The 17,067-nt window shown below is 39.9% G+C and overlaps 1 protein-coding gene and 1 pseudogene across 1 annotated transcript in view; one reads left to right on the forward strand and one right to left on the reverse strand.

Annotated features, from left to right (window-relative positions):
- LOC117504727 (E3 ubiquitin-protein ligase TRIM39-like) overlaps positions 1-17,067 on the reverse strand; it is a 34,917-nt gene that overhangs the window by 12,709 nt on the left and 5,141 nt on the right. The window lies entirely within an intron of this gene.
- Positions 5,222-17,067, forward strand: part of LOC117504730 — a 13,005-nt pseudogene continuing 1,159 nt past the window's right edge.

Here is a 17,067-nt window from a genome sequence, read left to right on the forward strand (position 1 = left end):
CATCCCCGCCTTAGGTCAACAGCAGGTTTGAGCAAACCATGACCGACCCATAACAAACGACACACACATAACACACAACACACATAAGCCGGCCCGGTACATAAACACATATAAAAAGCACACACGAGGTAAGGAAGAGAAAAAAAACCCTCATAGCTGCTGCATTACACAGCAGCAATGAGGAAAAAACCCCCATCAGCACAGAAAAACAATAATCACACAGACAAACAAAGACACAGGACAACAACCGAGATTTGAAAGTCCAGTTTATCAGAACACCCGGAGGCAGCCTGTTTGGCGCCATCAACAGCCTTGACCGATAATCCTGCAAGGGGGAGGGGCCCAGCCCTGAACAGTCCACTGTCCACAGTCGTCAGAGCTGGAGAAGCTGAGGGGAGGGGGAGCGAGGCTTAAGTGTTAATCTTCTTGAGGAGGTTTTTAACACAGCGGCCTTGAAGTGCAGCTGTGTTTTGGGTAGGCCAATGAATATCCAGATTAGCAGACTCCTGAAAGATTCCACAGTTCTGAGAACAGAGTGGCTCTCAATACATCTGAATGTAGAAGGAAGATGTGGTCATTACTGACGGTCAAAGCGGTTTCCAGAGCTGCTATCCTGCCCAAGATGGTTTCCAGCATGCAGTTAACACCCGCCAACTGCGCAGTCACTGCCTTTCCAATCGAATCAATCATGTGGGGCAGCCTGGACGGCCCAATTAATATTGCTTCCACCTTCTTAATTTTCCGGTAAACCAGCGCCATGCCCGCTCCACACAGCAGAAAGCCGGTCACCACCAAGCCAAATATATACACATCTTTGACGTCCTCCACAGACAGCGTGTAAAGGCACATGACCTGCCATCTCCTCCACGAGTCCATCACGTAGCCCATCACATGCGTCCCGGCAGGACAGGTCGGGTCCTCCACCCCCGAATGTCTTGTAGAAAAAATAGTGTCAACTGCGTTCAGAGACCACTTTAACAAATCCATTTTTGTTGCTTTTCAGAAGAGCAAAACTGGAGCCTCACAGACAACATGCCACAGAAGCAGGAAAGATAAGGAGGGAGAGAGGAGAAATGCGTCCGTCTCGGCCGAGTGCAAGCTGGCAAAAAAAATATATATATATCAGTAGGTTTAACTTTTACCCAAATTTTTAACTCTTTGTGCCATTCTTTTTGTATCATCTGTGTCACCACTGTCGTAAATAAGCCCTCATCATTTTAGCTGACTTCAGATTCTTATTTTGTTATATTTACTATCATACAGATGTATGTAATATTGAATATTACACTGATGATATTGAGCTTTACATGCCTGTATATAGTGTAATTTGGTCCAATCATACAGATTTATGAAATATCAGATGCTATGCTGATGACACTGATCTTACATGCCTGTTTTTCTCTTTATACGAGTATAGTGTAATTTGGTCCAGTTATACAGACTTATGGAATATCTGATGTTACACCAACGATACTGTGCTTTACATGCCTGCCATCACTAGCATTATAACTTAAATTCTGAATTTACAGGCTGCAAAATTTGTAGCATGGTTGGAGACCCCAATATAGAGATATAGACAGCTAGGTTTACGTAAAACAGTCTTTATTTAAACCGGGAACAGAGCTGATGTTGGTGCAAAGGAACTCAGTCCAAATAGACACAAGTGTCTACAGATGGATAGGAAGGTAGATAATCCAGAAAACAGAACCCAAGGTCAAAACATTGAGAGTGAACACTAGTATCAGGTAATAATGTCCAAATCAGCAGACAAACTCAACGACAACACCATCTGGCAATGTGAATTCAAACATGAGGAAACAACAGCAAGAAGTAGGCAAATAAGCACAAACATTTCGGTGGTGATGAAATGAAACGATACACAGGAATGTTTTCAGGAAACAGTGGCATCACAGGATGAAAGAGAAGAGGAACGTAAAGTGACAAAACCAAACATGATGCAAACAGAGAGCACTAAAGGAAATAAACAGAGCATTTAGCAAAGAAACATGGAATACTATTGAAATAAAGTCAGATAAGAACACAGGACATGCTTGTCGTACGATTGTTGTGTGGGCCGCTGAAGAGGAGGTACTGCTGGCCCACCACCACAAGATGGCGCCCTGCTTGAAGTGCGGGCTTCAAGCACGAGAGGGCGTCGGAGCAACCAGGAGTGACAGCTGTCACTCATCATCCGTACCAGCTGTCACTCATCCACTACTCATCACCACCACCATAAAGGCCGGACTGCAACTCCACCTCCCCGCCGAGAAATCAGCTACCATTCAGGTAACTTTCTCTGCTGACTCAAATCATTGAGTGATAACCTGAACTTCTTTTGCAGCCGTTATCCTGTGGTGTTCTGCCTTATCTGTGGGATTGGCATTTGGTGTGATCAGCGACGGCTTCGCCTCACACCCCAAACCAAGATAAGTGGTTAAACAGGAGCTGCACGAGTGTGTGATTGGAGGTGGAGGTTCTCCCTCCTTTACTGAACACTGACTGTGGGAGTACCTGAAGTGTGCGAACTCACACTCATCAGGACTGTCTCTGTTTTCTGCCAGCAGTACCGGGTCTGACTGCTGAAGACAGCGGCCACATGGGGCGCAGGTGCTTGGCGGCTCCGGTGTTCTTCAGCTCCGTTGGTGGTGGAAGCTGTGTGGGGATCCAGCTCTTCTCTCGCCAGGCGTCTTCTATCGTCGAGCCTGCCCACACGTCACCTGGTGTATGATTGACAGTCCACCATATTGTTATTGTCTGTACGTCGTTGTGCGATTCACAACATTAAATTGTTACTTTTGGCTTATCCATTGTCCGTTCATTACCACCCCCTGTTGTGGGTCCGTGTCACGTCACTTTCACAACAACGATATTATAATAAAAGGTGTAATTAAATTTCCTATGTGTAAATTTAGAATCAGAATCAAGTAAGTTCGCACATACAAGGAATTTGATCTGGGGTTATTGGTGCATAAACAATAAGAAAAGAAAAACACTTCTGTAAGAAGTAAAAGAGTCAAATCGGCAAAACTATATTCACTGTTAAATAAATATAATGTAATGAAATGGGACTGTGCAAAGACAGGTGACTGAAGTACAGTAGTGTTCAGAATAATAGTAGTGCTATGTAACTAAAAAGATTAATCCAAGTTTTGAGTATATTTCTTATTGTTACATGGGAAACAAGGTACCAGTAGATTCAGTAGATTCTCACAAATCCAACAAGACCAAGCATTCATGATATGCACACTCTTAAGGCTATGAAATTGGGCTATTAGTAAAAAAAAAAAGTAGAAAAGGGGGTGTTCACAATAATAGTAGCATCTGCTGTTGACGCTACAAGCTCAAAACCATTGCGTTTTCAAACTGCTTTTTTAGCAGTCCTGTGAATCACTAAACTAGTATTTAGTTGTATAACCACAGTTTTTCATGATTTCTTCACATCTGCGAGGCATTAATTTTGTTGGTTTGGAACCAAGCAACATTTTGCTGGTTTACTAGTGTGCTGGGGTCATTGTCTTGTTGAAACACCCATTTCAAGGGCATGTCCTCTTCAGCATAAGGCAACATGACCTCTTCAAGTATTTTGACATATCCAAACTGATCCATGATACCTGGTATGCGATATATAGGCCCAACACCATAGTAGGAGAAACATGCCCATATCATGATGCTTGCACCACCATGCTTCACTGTGAACTGTGGCTTGAATTCAGAGTTTGGGGGTTGTCTCACAAACTGCGGCCCTTGGACCCAAAAAGAAAAATTTTACTCTCATCAGTCAACAAACTATTCCTCCATTTCTCTTTAGGCCAGTTGATGTGTTCTTTGGCAAATTGTAACCTCTTCTGCACATGTCTTTTATTTAACAGAGGGACTTTGCAGGGGATTCTTGCAAATAAATTAGCTTCACACAGGCGTCTTCTAACTGTCACAGCACTTACAGGTAACTCCAGACTGTCTTTGATCATCCTGGAGCTGATCAATGGGTGAGCCTTTGCCATTCTGGTTATTCTTCTATCCATTTTGATGGTTGTTTTTCATTTCCTCCACGCGTCTGTTTTTTTTTTGTTTGTTTTTTGTCCATTTTAAAGCATTGGAGATCATTGTAGATGAACAGCCTATCATTTTTGCACCGGCGTATAAGTTTTCCTCTCTCCAATCAACTTTTTAATCAAACTATGCTGTTTTTCTGAACAATGTCTTGAACGTCCCATTTTCCTCAGGCTTTCAAAGAGAAAAGCACGTTCAACAGGTGCTGGCTTCATCCTTAAACAGGGGACACCTGATTCACAGCTGTTTGTTCCACAAAATTGACAGACTCACTGACTGAATGCCACATTTCTGTTATTGTGAACACCCCCTTTTCTACTTTTTTTTACTAATAGCCCAATTTCATAGCCTTAAGAGTGTGCATATCATAAATGGTTGGTCTTGTTGGATTTGTGAGAATCTGCTGAATCTACTGGTACCTTGTTTCCCATGTAACAATAAGAAATATACTCAAAACCTGGATTAATCTTTTTAGTCACATAGCACTACTATTACTCTGAACCCTACTGTACATATGTTCAGTACCTTGACCTTTGTAATTGACCTTCTGATGGATTAATATGATCAGTTATCATGGCCACTGGATAAATAACTAATCTGTATAAATGAATAGACAGGTAGATATAGATAGATAGATCCAAACAATTTCTTATGTCACCTACATTCTTTTCCTTCATCTGCACAAGAAATCACTTTGTGTTACTTTGTTTGCATGACATGAGGCAGAGTGAGACTGTATTTAATTTGAATATTTGTACTGAGCAAAAGACCACATAAAACAGCACTCTGTGGCTGACCTGACCTAGAGTCCTCTATGAATATTCACATAGTCATGCTGTAGTTCAGTGCTCCATGTTGTTGTTATCATTATTGATATTCTTCAACTGTATAGCCATTTCTGAACTTACACTATTATACTGCTAATTGTTAATTTTGCTGTTATGCTGATGACACATAATTTAATATTTAAAAAAACAAAACAAAAATGTAAGATTTACAATATGTTGCCATCCAAAACATACACACACACACACACACAAAAAAGAAAAGTCAACTAAAGTGGAACTATAGAGAGGAAAGCTTTTGTATTCGTTCAAATCCTTGCCACGTCAGTAAATACAGATCTCAGTTCCCATAAGAAGGAGGACCAGAAATACCTGTTAAAGAGTGGGACGTCTCCAAGGAAAGTCACACAAACCATTTTAGGTTAGTGTTTGCTTTTGTATTTGTCCAAGCACCGACAGATCAACTGAGGAGCTTCAGTTTGGAGAATTGTAAGTCAAAAACAACTAATAGACCGAAGGCTGTGCGACATGAATCTCATATGATTCACAGTTTTATTTAGAAATGGTATAGCTTCACTAATTATATTTGTTTCTTATCGTCGTAGATGTCTGTGTGCTATGTTAAAAAAGAATGTCAAGAATGTTTTGTGATACATGAGATACTTAATTTGGAAGGTATGTCCACCAGAAGGCTCCAGAATTATATGGAAGAAGACAAACTGTTCTCGAAATTTCTGGAATATACACAAGGAAGAATATTTTTGATAGTTGAATAAATTCACCGAGGAGCACAGCACATGTGACGCGAGGCTCTGTGTAAGACTTTGTGTATGCCAAGTAAGTGTGTTGCTAGAACACTGTGGGAGGAGACTGCCTGAGTGGCGCACACATTGTGGAAGTCTGGTGAACTGCTTTACTGGAGGAATTAATTGACTTTAAGAAGAAATTCCTTATAATTTTTTCTGGGGTTTCAGATAAAAAAACAACTATTTGTACAAGTCTGTGACATACAAACTGATAAAGTTGCACTAGATGTTTAAAAGTATACAAGTATAAAGGCACCAAAAAGTATCATCTGAAGTTACACAAATGCGTACTATTTTATTTACTATACTGCCAGTGTTTTCTTATCACATACTGGGTTTTTTTTTTGGGGGGGGGGGGGGGGGTAATTAGTCTACATCCTATCATGTTATAATTCAAGTTCTGAGAAAGGTGCAAACAAGGAACAAGGAAGCAAATTATAATTTGCTTCCTAGATGGAAGCAGACTGGGTGGTTCCACACCTGTGGGCACAACCAAAGGGGAAAAAATGTTTTCCCTTTCATTTATGTTATAAAATAAGGTATTTATGTATTTTTAAATCTATTTTACAATCAGGAAAATAAATGCAAAAAGTTAACTGGGTGCCCGCAGATTGAAAATTTAAATAAACAGTAAAGAAAAAAAAAAAATCCAAATTATTTTTAATTTAGCCTGTTATAACTTAAGATTTAAGGAAGAAAAGCAAAATGTTTGATTCCTGAAGGTATTTGCTGAATCACAATCATCTAAATGGCCTGTAACATCTGTGTAATGTTATGTGAATTTCCCGTCAGGACCATGGAGCCCATTTTTACGGAGGAGCAGTTCCTTTGTGTCATCTGTCGGGACGTTTTCAACGACCCTGTCTCCCTGATTTGTGGCCACAGTTTCTGCAAGAATTGCATTTCTAGGCACTGGGAAGTCAAAAATAGTCAGGAGTGTCCACTGTGCAAACAAACCACCAGAATGCCCCAAGACCTGAAAACCAACACCACCTTAAAAGACATCGCCGAACAATTCAAAAGGTCTGTTTTATTACCTGTGGAGACACTGGAGTGACATTACGTTGTGCATGTACGTTTATATTTTAATCTGTATTGCATGAACAGGTCTCTGTCGATGAAGCCAGCACATAGGCCACATAACACCCCTGTGGTAAAACCAAGGTCACGCAGCTTCCTGGATCCCACGAGGTCTCTCGGCATTCTCTGCAACTTCTGTGAAGGAAACAGTTCAGCTGCCATCCAGTCCTGTCAAGTGTGCCGAGTCTCCTACTGCGACGTGCACCTGAAGCCTCATCAGAGGGATCCAGTCCTGAAAAAGCACAACCTGACGGGTCCGGTCTCCTTCAGCTCCAACAACCTCTGCAGAAATCACAGCCTACCTCTGGACAGGTTCTGCAAAGTAGATCTGACGGCTGTGTGCGAGAAGTGTGCCGAGCAGGAGCACAGATTCCACAAGACGGTGATGATGACGACGGAAAGCAAGAGGGTCAAGGCAAGACACAAAAATTTCCCTTCCTAGAAAACCTTTTTTTAATGTGTTATATTATCCCAAACTTCCAAAGCTCAAAACACCCGCCACCATGTGGTGGTCAAGTCCAGGCAGGTTTAAGTTTAGCAGTACAAGAACAAACCAGGCAGCAACCATGCAGGAAGTAAGGTGAAAAGACAGGTGATTTATTAGTCCAAACAGGTGAGACCAGTCCAACAAACAACATGAGAGCCACAGAGGAAAAAACACGAGTCATAAAACAAAACATACAACAGAGTGCAAACATGCAAGAAACACAATGGAAGTAACAAAAGAAATTAACAAAACTCAAAATTAGACACTGCTACAAACAGGAGGTGACAAGATTCTTAAAGTACTTACACACAAAACATGGGAGGAACCAATGTGATGGAACTGGCAACTGAACAGGGAAAAAGGTACAGGCCAAAACACCCAGGGGAACAAATGACAAACAAACAACAGGTGTGGGAAATTAGGGGCGACGGAGTCGAAACATGTGATAAACTTGACAAACCAAAGGGGACTAGAAATCTGGAGGAAGAGTAAAACCAAAACAAAAGGACAACCTAGAAAAGCACATCACAAAACCAAATACTAAACAGGACAGAAAGGCAAAAAACAAACAAGGACTCCCAAAATGTACAAAGTGGGAAACTGGGAAAACTAATATGATGAACTGAAGAACACATGATGAAGACATGAAGACAATAAACACAGAGACATGCACAGTGGACAGATCACAAGGGCAATGACAAAACAGACCACAGACATGGACAGGGGACAGAGCACCAGGATGACTGACATAGACAGGGGAGAGTACGCAACGAATACTAACAACAGGGCACAGACAGAAGACAATGACAGGTAACATACGGACATAGAAAAGGGCTAAACACAGACACAGGCGGGGGACAGGATACCAAGAATACCAACAACAGGACACAGACATGGACAGAGAACACACCACAAATGTGTGACCTTTGACCATAATGACTACATTTTTGGAGCTGGTTTTTAGAAGATATGTAAAATCGGCATATTGCTTCACTGCTGCGGAAGTGACCTAACTCATGTTTTTAAAATCCACAGAGTCAAATGAGAACGACTGAAGCAGAGCTTCAACACATGATTCAGACCCGGGTTCAAAAGATGGAGTACATCAAAAATTCACTGGAGCGCAGCAAAGTAAGTTTCATGATTTCTGATTGTGACCATCAGGGGGCGCTGAGGAAATGATGACAGTTGTTGCACCTCTAAAGCTTCAAAAAAGACTAAATTGTCAAATTGCTTGTTTTTATTTTTATGGTACTTAGGGATGGAGTCATGAAGATGCAGGAACATTTCTGTCTTTCTTGTTATGTATTTTTAGAGGAACACAGAGAATGAGATACAGAGAAGCATCGAGGTCTTCACCTTGTTGATGAACGCCATAGAGAAAAACCAGGCTGTGCTCATGGAAGAGCTGGAGAGGAGGCAGGAGGAAGAAGAGATGAGGGCTGAGGAACTTCTTGAGAGGTTGAAAAAGGAGATTGATGAACTTGGCAGGAGAAGCAGTGAACTTCAGATCCTGGAGCACACCAAGAACCATGTACACCTCCTTCAGGTAACAATGAAGACTGCTTCAGAAATCACAAAACCACCTGTTGGTTCCAAACAGATCTGTCTGCTTCAGGTGGACACATCCTAACATCCATCCATGACGGTCTGAAGCACCTTGTATCTGCGTGTCACTGTCAATTTTAGAGCTCCCTTCTCTGGACACTGCACTGTCTACCCACAACTCAGAGGAGTTCCAAATCGGCTCTGACCATTGCATAGGGGCCGTGAGGAGGGCTGTGTCTAAGCTGGCCAATAACTGCCAGGAACTTGAAAAGAAACTGTCAGCAGAAGGTCAGTACCAACTAACTAGAGCTTTTACCTCTTGTCCCTTAACTTGGTGCGTTCTCCATCTGTCCCACAGGTGTGTCTGTCCTATTCTGCTGCAATATCTTTTGAAAAATAACAGCTATGCTAATCCAATCCCTCTGTTTTGACATGCACTCCAGCTCAGAAGGCAGCGTTGCTGCTTTATCTTTTGAAAGAAAGAACAATAAATCAGTAAACCTGTTGTTTTTTTTTTACAAACTGCTCATTTTACGCATCTTTGGCTCATGATGTTCAGCATCACACTGTATGTGACACACATTTTGGCAACTCGAAGGGAAATGGAAGCGACACTGATGCTTTATGTTTTGGAAAAACAAACCTTAATCATGTTTCAATTTTCAAATTGCTCATTTTACTAAGATCTGTTTTTTTTGTTTGTTTGGTTGGTTTTTTTTACTTATTTTTGACTGTTTCATAGAAAACAATAGCCCCACTCTACCTGTAGAAAACAAACAGATATATTTTTTTAATTTCTCACTTAAACATCTGCATCCCAACCGAATCTCAAGGTCTTGTTCTTCTTATCAACCTCTTTTTGCTTGGACAAAAATTGACAGAAAATGACAGCACAACTGTAGGTTTTGAAATAGTCAAAATATACTCCTTCTTAAATATTTTTTTGGGGGGGGTGGGGGGGGTCACAATGATACTAATTCGAGTACAAAATCACATCCCTAGATTTTACTTATTATTAACTGTGATTCTAAGAAATGTATGACGTTGGAAACCAAGAATATGTTAGGAATATTTATATATTTCTAATGAGTCCCGTTTAAACATCTTTAAATAAATTCACAACACTGTAATTGATGCTGAAGCTCACATACTGTTGCTTTTCACTGACGTTTTGCAAAATAATGGGACATGATGTTAATTCTTTAACTTTTGAAAAAACTGCACATTTATGCACATTAACTGCAAGTTAAATAACTTTTTTCTCCCCCTTTTTGTAGAAGTGGACTTGATAACTCAGTATGCAGGTATGTTTTATTTACTTATTTCACTGAAATACACCATGCATGTGTGGGTGATTCTTTAACTACGGGCACTATTGGCCTTGTAAATGTAATTTCCACCACACCATTGCCTTACAATATAAAGTGCCTTGGGGCAACTGTTTGTTGTGATTTGGCGCTATATACATGTGCTCTGATGTCACTGTTTATCTCCATAGAAAACTACCCAAACAATCTTTCATACAAACTGTTTTAAAGGGACATTACAGTGTGTGGTGGAAATTACGGCAATAGTGTGGGACAACTACATTTTGTTTAAAAAAGCACAACAGTTGTATGACATTGAATACCCCAATTATGTTTTGATTATTTTACTGATATTTTATTCAGAGATATTTTAAAACATTAGAAAAATGTTCTTTACCATTCACTTTTTATCATTGAAGATCAAAAGTCTGGGTGTGAGACAAGCACACAAACGGCAATATTTGGCATATAATGATGCTGAAAAAAGGTGGAAAAAGTCATCATAGACTACTAGAACAAATTTCTTACCACACTTTCATTGTAAAGATAACTATAAAAGTGTGTGAAATTTCCCCTTTTTCTGTTTTTCATACAATATGATAAAAGGACATAATAAGTGCCCGTAGTCTAAGAATCACCCGTTGTACTGTGTGTGTGTGTAAGTAGAAATCTTGGCATCAGCTCTGGTTTGTAGCTCGCTGGAACCTGATGCTACATTCCACCACAAGAACATAAAAATCCTGTTATGTTTAGCTTTAAAGTTGGAGTTTAAAGAGAAAAATTAGATGGTTACACCAAATACTATTCAATATGTGACTTGACGAATAGAAGATGTTTGTTTTGTTCCACTCTTTTACTGTAAACCCTCAGTGCATGTGTTCACTGTCTTTGCTGTTTCAGCGGACATAACGCTCGATCCTGCGACTGCTGCAGCCGGGTGGTTCTATCTCCAGATGGAAAAAGGTTAAAAAAAAATAATGCAGTTTTATTCTGAAAATGTGACTTTCCACAAGTGCCACACTGATGTATCAGCTGAGATTTAGACATCAACAGTCCCAGTGTCTGTCGATAAAATGACTATGAAGCACTGACCTGATTTTGCAACAAAAACATTTCATGCCACAATTTTCTACATAAACATTATCTCTGTAACATATAAGATGTTTTACCTAATAGATTCAGGCAGGTCTTTGACACCATTTTTTGTAATTTGGCCTCTGTACACCAACACAATGGATTTCAAATGACAGAAGATGTGCTTGTGGTGACGACCTTCAGTTTCAATTCAACAAACAAAAATATATGAACTATTTAGGAATTACAACTCTGAAGAAGTTAAAGGCTTTATAGGCTATGACTAGAAAAACCTGCACATTGCAACTGTTGCCTTTTGCATCACCAGTTCTGCAGCTTCATGGTGGAGCTAGTGCAGCAGATACCAGAATATTTACACAGGAATCCTTCAAATAGTGATAGAAGCACCACATTTGGCACAAATACTCATTACCCTTTTGAAAAAATGGACTGGCCACTTTTAATTTAATAGGCAACCAAGGTAGGGGTCAATTGGAGAATTACACGGGGTCAAAATTTAAAATTGTTCCAATCATATTGCAAACTATACCACATTATTTGTCTGATCGTAAATATTTCAAAAAGGTATACGTAGTTTGGACTATCTATGACTGAATGTTCTGGAGTTATGGGGTAAAAAAAAAAAAAACCCAGCAAAAATGGTGACACAGGTCCTTTTGTACAGAGGTCAAAAGTTAAAGTTGCTCTAATTTTGGTAAAAAAAAAAAAAGTGATGCAAATTATTGGTTGAGTTAATCAGGTTTTAAAAAGGAATAGTTTGCACCATGTTTCATGCTTAGTTACGATGTAATGGGTTAACATATGTCACACGTCATAGAATCCAATGGACGTCGACATTGTTTGACCTTTACTTTGTAGACAAAACATCCACTACTGTCAAAACTATTCTATTTATTAATCCTATTAGTTCAATCAATAATTTGCACCACATTCTACAAAAACTGGAGCAACTTTAACTTTTGACTCCTGTACAAACTAAAATTGACCTTTGTCACCATTCTTGCTGTTTTTACCCCACAACTGCATAGAATTCAGCCATAGATCATCTAAACTATACCTTTTAGGAATCTTTATGTTCAGACAAATAATGTGGTACAGTTTTCAGTATGACTGGAGCACTTTTAAATTTTAATCCCTGTGTGTGTGTGTGTGTGTGTGTGTGTGTGTGTGTGTGTGTGTGTGTGTGTGTGTGTGTGTGTGTGTGTGTGTGTGTGTGTGTGTGTGTGTGTGTGTGTGTGTGTGTGTGTGTTGACCCCTACCAGGCAGCGTATTGAAAATTCTATTGGGCAGCTGTTTTGTTTTGTTTTTTCTAAAGAATATTTGTGCCACATTTGGTGCTTGCACCACCATTTGAAGGATTGTTTCAGTTATCTGCTGCGCAGAGAAGGATTCAAGATATTTTAATTCTCCCATGTGCCTTCTGGCAAACTATAGCTGAAATTTCACATCATTTTAATTTCTTAAAATGAAGTCCTTGTCTGTGCCCCTCCATCATGAAGCTGTATGAAACAAAAACAGTTATTTGACGGTGATGATGATGATCCACAGGTGAGCCTCAGCTTCCAGCCGAACGTGATGATTCAAGACAACCCCCGCAGGTTCGACTCCTGTGTCGCTGTTCTCGGAAAGCAAAGCTTCACCTCTGGAAGACACTTCTGGGTGGTTCAGGTCAGAGCCCAAAACCAGCTAAATGACTTTTTCAACTCTGTGAACTTTGCGCTGACTGTGCTAAAGCCATATGACACACACTGGTGTGAAATACACACAAAAAATGTTATTGTAGAAAAGGTTATAAAGACATTAAAGGGGAATAGAAATGTTTTGAGAATTTGTGCATTCCTTGGTAAAAATGAAGTGTTATTCATACATTTGCAGAATGTTTGAGCGCAGTGTAGATAATACTTGAATCAAATTTGCCGCTAAATTGACATGTAAATGGCCACTGGGGCGGAAGTCAGTGAAGGACACTTCTGGTTGACGTCACTGGTTGGGGTCATCCTCTGCTGGGGAAGAGTGAACTTTACTGAGCTCGCTCACTGAAGTTCTATTAGTCTCAACAATGTCAGCGTTCCTGAACGAGTGGCACAAAAGGAGGAGGACACAAATGCAGACCCACAGACAGAAATGAGGGAATGATCAAAAGGCTTTATCTGGAGGCAAAGCAGTTGTCCAGTACACGGGTAGGCAGGCAGCGATACAAAGGTAACAGGCAGACATTGGGCTGAGACGTAGTCAAAAACAAGCAATGTTCAAAAACACAGTGAGGCAGAGTAGTCAGGCAGAGACGAGAGCAGAGTCCAAAAAGCAAGCAAAGTCATACACAGTAAAGGCAACCAGATCTAAGTCAGAACTACGACGTGAAAAAGAGCAAAAAGGGCTTGAACGAGGGCAGAAGCACAACAAACTAGCAGTGAAAAACATGAAAGACAGAGCTTAAATGCAGGTGGGGTAAATGCAGGTGGGGTAATCAGGATGTGATTAGAGTCAGGTGTGGAGAAGGTGAGGACATGACAAAGATGAGTCCAGCAGGTGCAAGAGAGTGCAGGAAAGTGAAACTTTACTAAACAGAAGCAGAGTGAAAGGTGGGGCAAGAGAGTGCAGGAGAGTGAAACTAGATAAACAGACAACAGTGACAAAACTAGAAAATAAATGAGACCAAAATAATACAACAAGGAAAAAGATCAAGACTAAACTAGAAGGGAACTACATGTGGCAAAAATATGTAAACTGACAGTACATCCAGTGACTGAAAAGAAAAATCAATAGAGCAAATAAAGGACAGAGACAAAACTATAACGGTACTAACAATGAGGCAAAAGAAAACAACCAAACTGAAAATCACCGGCCAGGATCACAGACAGATTGCAAAACCGTAACAGGAGCCCGGAGGGGCCAAACCATGACAAACAAGAACCAGGTGGAATACGCCGGAAAGCTACACATGCTAGTAAAGCCACAAACGGGGGAAGAAGGGAGACAATATTTCCTTCCATAAGTAACTGGTTCTGGTTCTTCTTGTCACTTTGTCCATGACATTTGGTTGATAAACAGGTGTGTGTTTCCTGCCTGTGTAAGTGTCGTCCGAGGACACGGACGACACTTACACACACCACTGACTTCATGAATGAAACTCGGTATATATATATATATATATATATATATATATATATATATATATATATATATATATATATATATATATATATAAATGTTTGGTGATGGTTTTAGGAGCTGCACTGTGCTGAAAACAGCAGCAGAAGCTCAGTTCAGCAGTGCATTAACAGCACAGATCCTGGCTGACCAAGCAGAGGAAAAAAATATGGAATCACTCAATTCTGAGGAAAAAAATATGGAATCACCCTGTAAATTTTCATCCCCAAAACTAACACCTGCATCATATCAGATCTGCTCGTTAGTCTGCATCTAAAAAGGAGTGAACACACCTTGGAGAGCTGTTGCACCAAGTGGACTGACATGAATCATGGCTCCAACACGAGAGATGTCAATTGAACAAAGGAGAGGATTATCAAACTCTTAAAAGAGAGTAAATCATCACGCAATGTTGCAAAAGATGTTGGTTGTTCACAGTCAGCTGTGTCTTAACTCTGGACCAAATACAAACAACATGGGAAGGTTGTTAAAGGCAAACATACTGGTAGACCAAGGAAGACATCAACGCATCAAGACAGAAACTTAAAGCATATGTCTCAAAATCGAAAAATGTACAACAAAACAAATGAGAAACGAATGGGAGGAAACTGGAGTTCAACGTCTGTGACCGAACTGTAAGAAACCGCCTAAAGGAAATGGGATTTACATACAGAAAAGCTAACGAAAGGCATCATTAACACCCTAACAGAAAAAAAAACAAGGTTACAATGGGCTAAGGAAAAGCAATTGTGGACTGTGGATGACTGGATGAAAGTCATATTCAGTGATGAATCTCGAATCTGCATTGGGCAAGGTGATGATGCTGGAACTTTTGTTTGGTGCCTTTCCAATGAGATTTATAAAGATGACTGCCTGAAGAGAACATGTAAATTTCCACAGTCATTGATGATATGGGGCTCCATGTCAGGTAAAGGCACTGGGGAGATGGCTGTCATTACATCATCAATAAATGCACAAGTTTATGTTGATATTTTGGACAACTGAAAGGATGTTTGGGGATGATGAAATCATTTTTCAAGATGATAATGCATCTTGCCATAGAGCAAAAACTGCAAAAACATTCCTTGCAAAAAGACACATAGGGTCAATGTCAATGAGCAGATCTGATTTGATGCAGGTGTTAATTTGGGGGATGAAAATTTACAGGGTGATTCCATAATTTTTTCCTCAGAATTGAGTGATTCCATATTTTTTTCCTCTGCTTGGTCTAAAAAAGTAACCGTTACTGACTGCCACAATCTTTTTTTCTTGATTTCTTATAGTGTTTCTTAAAGCCAGAAAGTTGCCATTTGAAATGACTTTAGTTTTGTGTCATGTCTGTGATCTGCTTTTTTTCTACAAAATTAAACAACTGAATGAACATCCTCTGAGGCCGGTGATTCCATAATTTTTGCCAGGGGTTGTAATATTTGGGAATGTGTGGGTGTCAGAATAAGTTTAATATTTCCTGACATGATTTAATGTTAATTAATTTTACTGGCTCGATATCCAGGTCAGAATGGCATTTTAACACGTATTTTGCGAGTGTTTTTCTGAGTGTGTTCAGTCGCGAATCCCCGTTGAAAATGCTTTAACATTCGGGAATATTTTGCCCGATTAGGAGGCGTCATGTCGCTGTCCATGAAGGGATGGATGTTGGCGTTTAGTGGGCAGCATTGGGAGTGCGGACTCTAGTAGTCATATATAACCTCTTTGTTGGTGCCTCTGGCAGGGAATCTCAGAACGAGGCTCATCTTCCCCCCAACCAGTGACGTCACCCGCCTGACCTGCATAAATGGCAGCAGCCGGTTGATGTCAAAGCTTCTCAGACACAACTAAAACAAGGTTTTCTGTAGATGTTTTATGGTCTTTAGTGTTTCTTGAACTGTTAAAAGAATGCTTATTCATGCTATAAATAATCTGTGAGCTTTTCTGTTCCCCTTTAAATATTTAATGGGCCGACTTCGTATAGCTAAGAGATTAATAATAATAATAATTAATAATAATAAAAAAATGGTATGACATTTTGTTGTAAGAAAACAATGGAAACTACAATACAACTCTTTTCCCTACAGGTTAGCTTGAAATTTATTATCTAGCTAGCTAGCAGGCGAGCTAGCATAGCGCAGTCAATACACTGGCTAATACTTCAAAAAAAGGGGGTTGTCAATAACCAGTGTTGCCACAGTTACTTTGAAAAGTTACTTTATTAGTTACTTCATACAGTTACTTTATTAGCAGCTGCTGACAACTTGTAACTAATAAGTAATGTAACCAAAATGGTAACTAGTAATCTAACTTGGTTACTCTTAAGACTGTGTACTCAATCATAAAAAAATAGCCAAGTTAGACTACCAGTTACTTTATTGGTTACATTCAGCAGCTGCCGACAAGTTGTCAACAGTTGCTAATGAAGTAACCGTATAAAGTAACTGAAAAAAATTTAACTGTAAAAAGTAACTAATAAAGTAATTTTTCAAAGTAACTGTGGCAATGTTGTCAATAACATTTGTGTTGACAGTCCCTAAAGACTTCAGCACAACCTTTTCAGCGGTAACAAAATGTATTCAATATTCCATTTAATGACCCAAATCTGTAGGAAAACACAAAAATATTGCAACTTTGCAACCCAATTAATGTTATTTGGGGGTTTCCTGATCATTTCGACACCTAATTCTCTGTGATGTGCACCGGATTTCAGGTTGGAGATAAAACTGACTGGGACCTGGGCGTGGCCAAGGACTCCATCAATAGGAAGG

This window comes from Thalassophryne amazonica, chromosome 23, assembly GCF_902500255.1.
Source record: "Thalassophryne amazonica chromosome 23, fThaAma1.1, whole genome shotgun sequence".
Lineage (NCBI taxonomy): Eukaryota > Metazoa > Chordata > Actinopteri > Batrachoidiformes > Batrachoididae > Thalassophryne > Thalassophryne amazonica.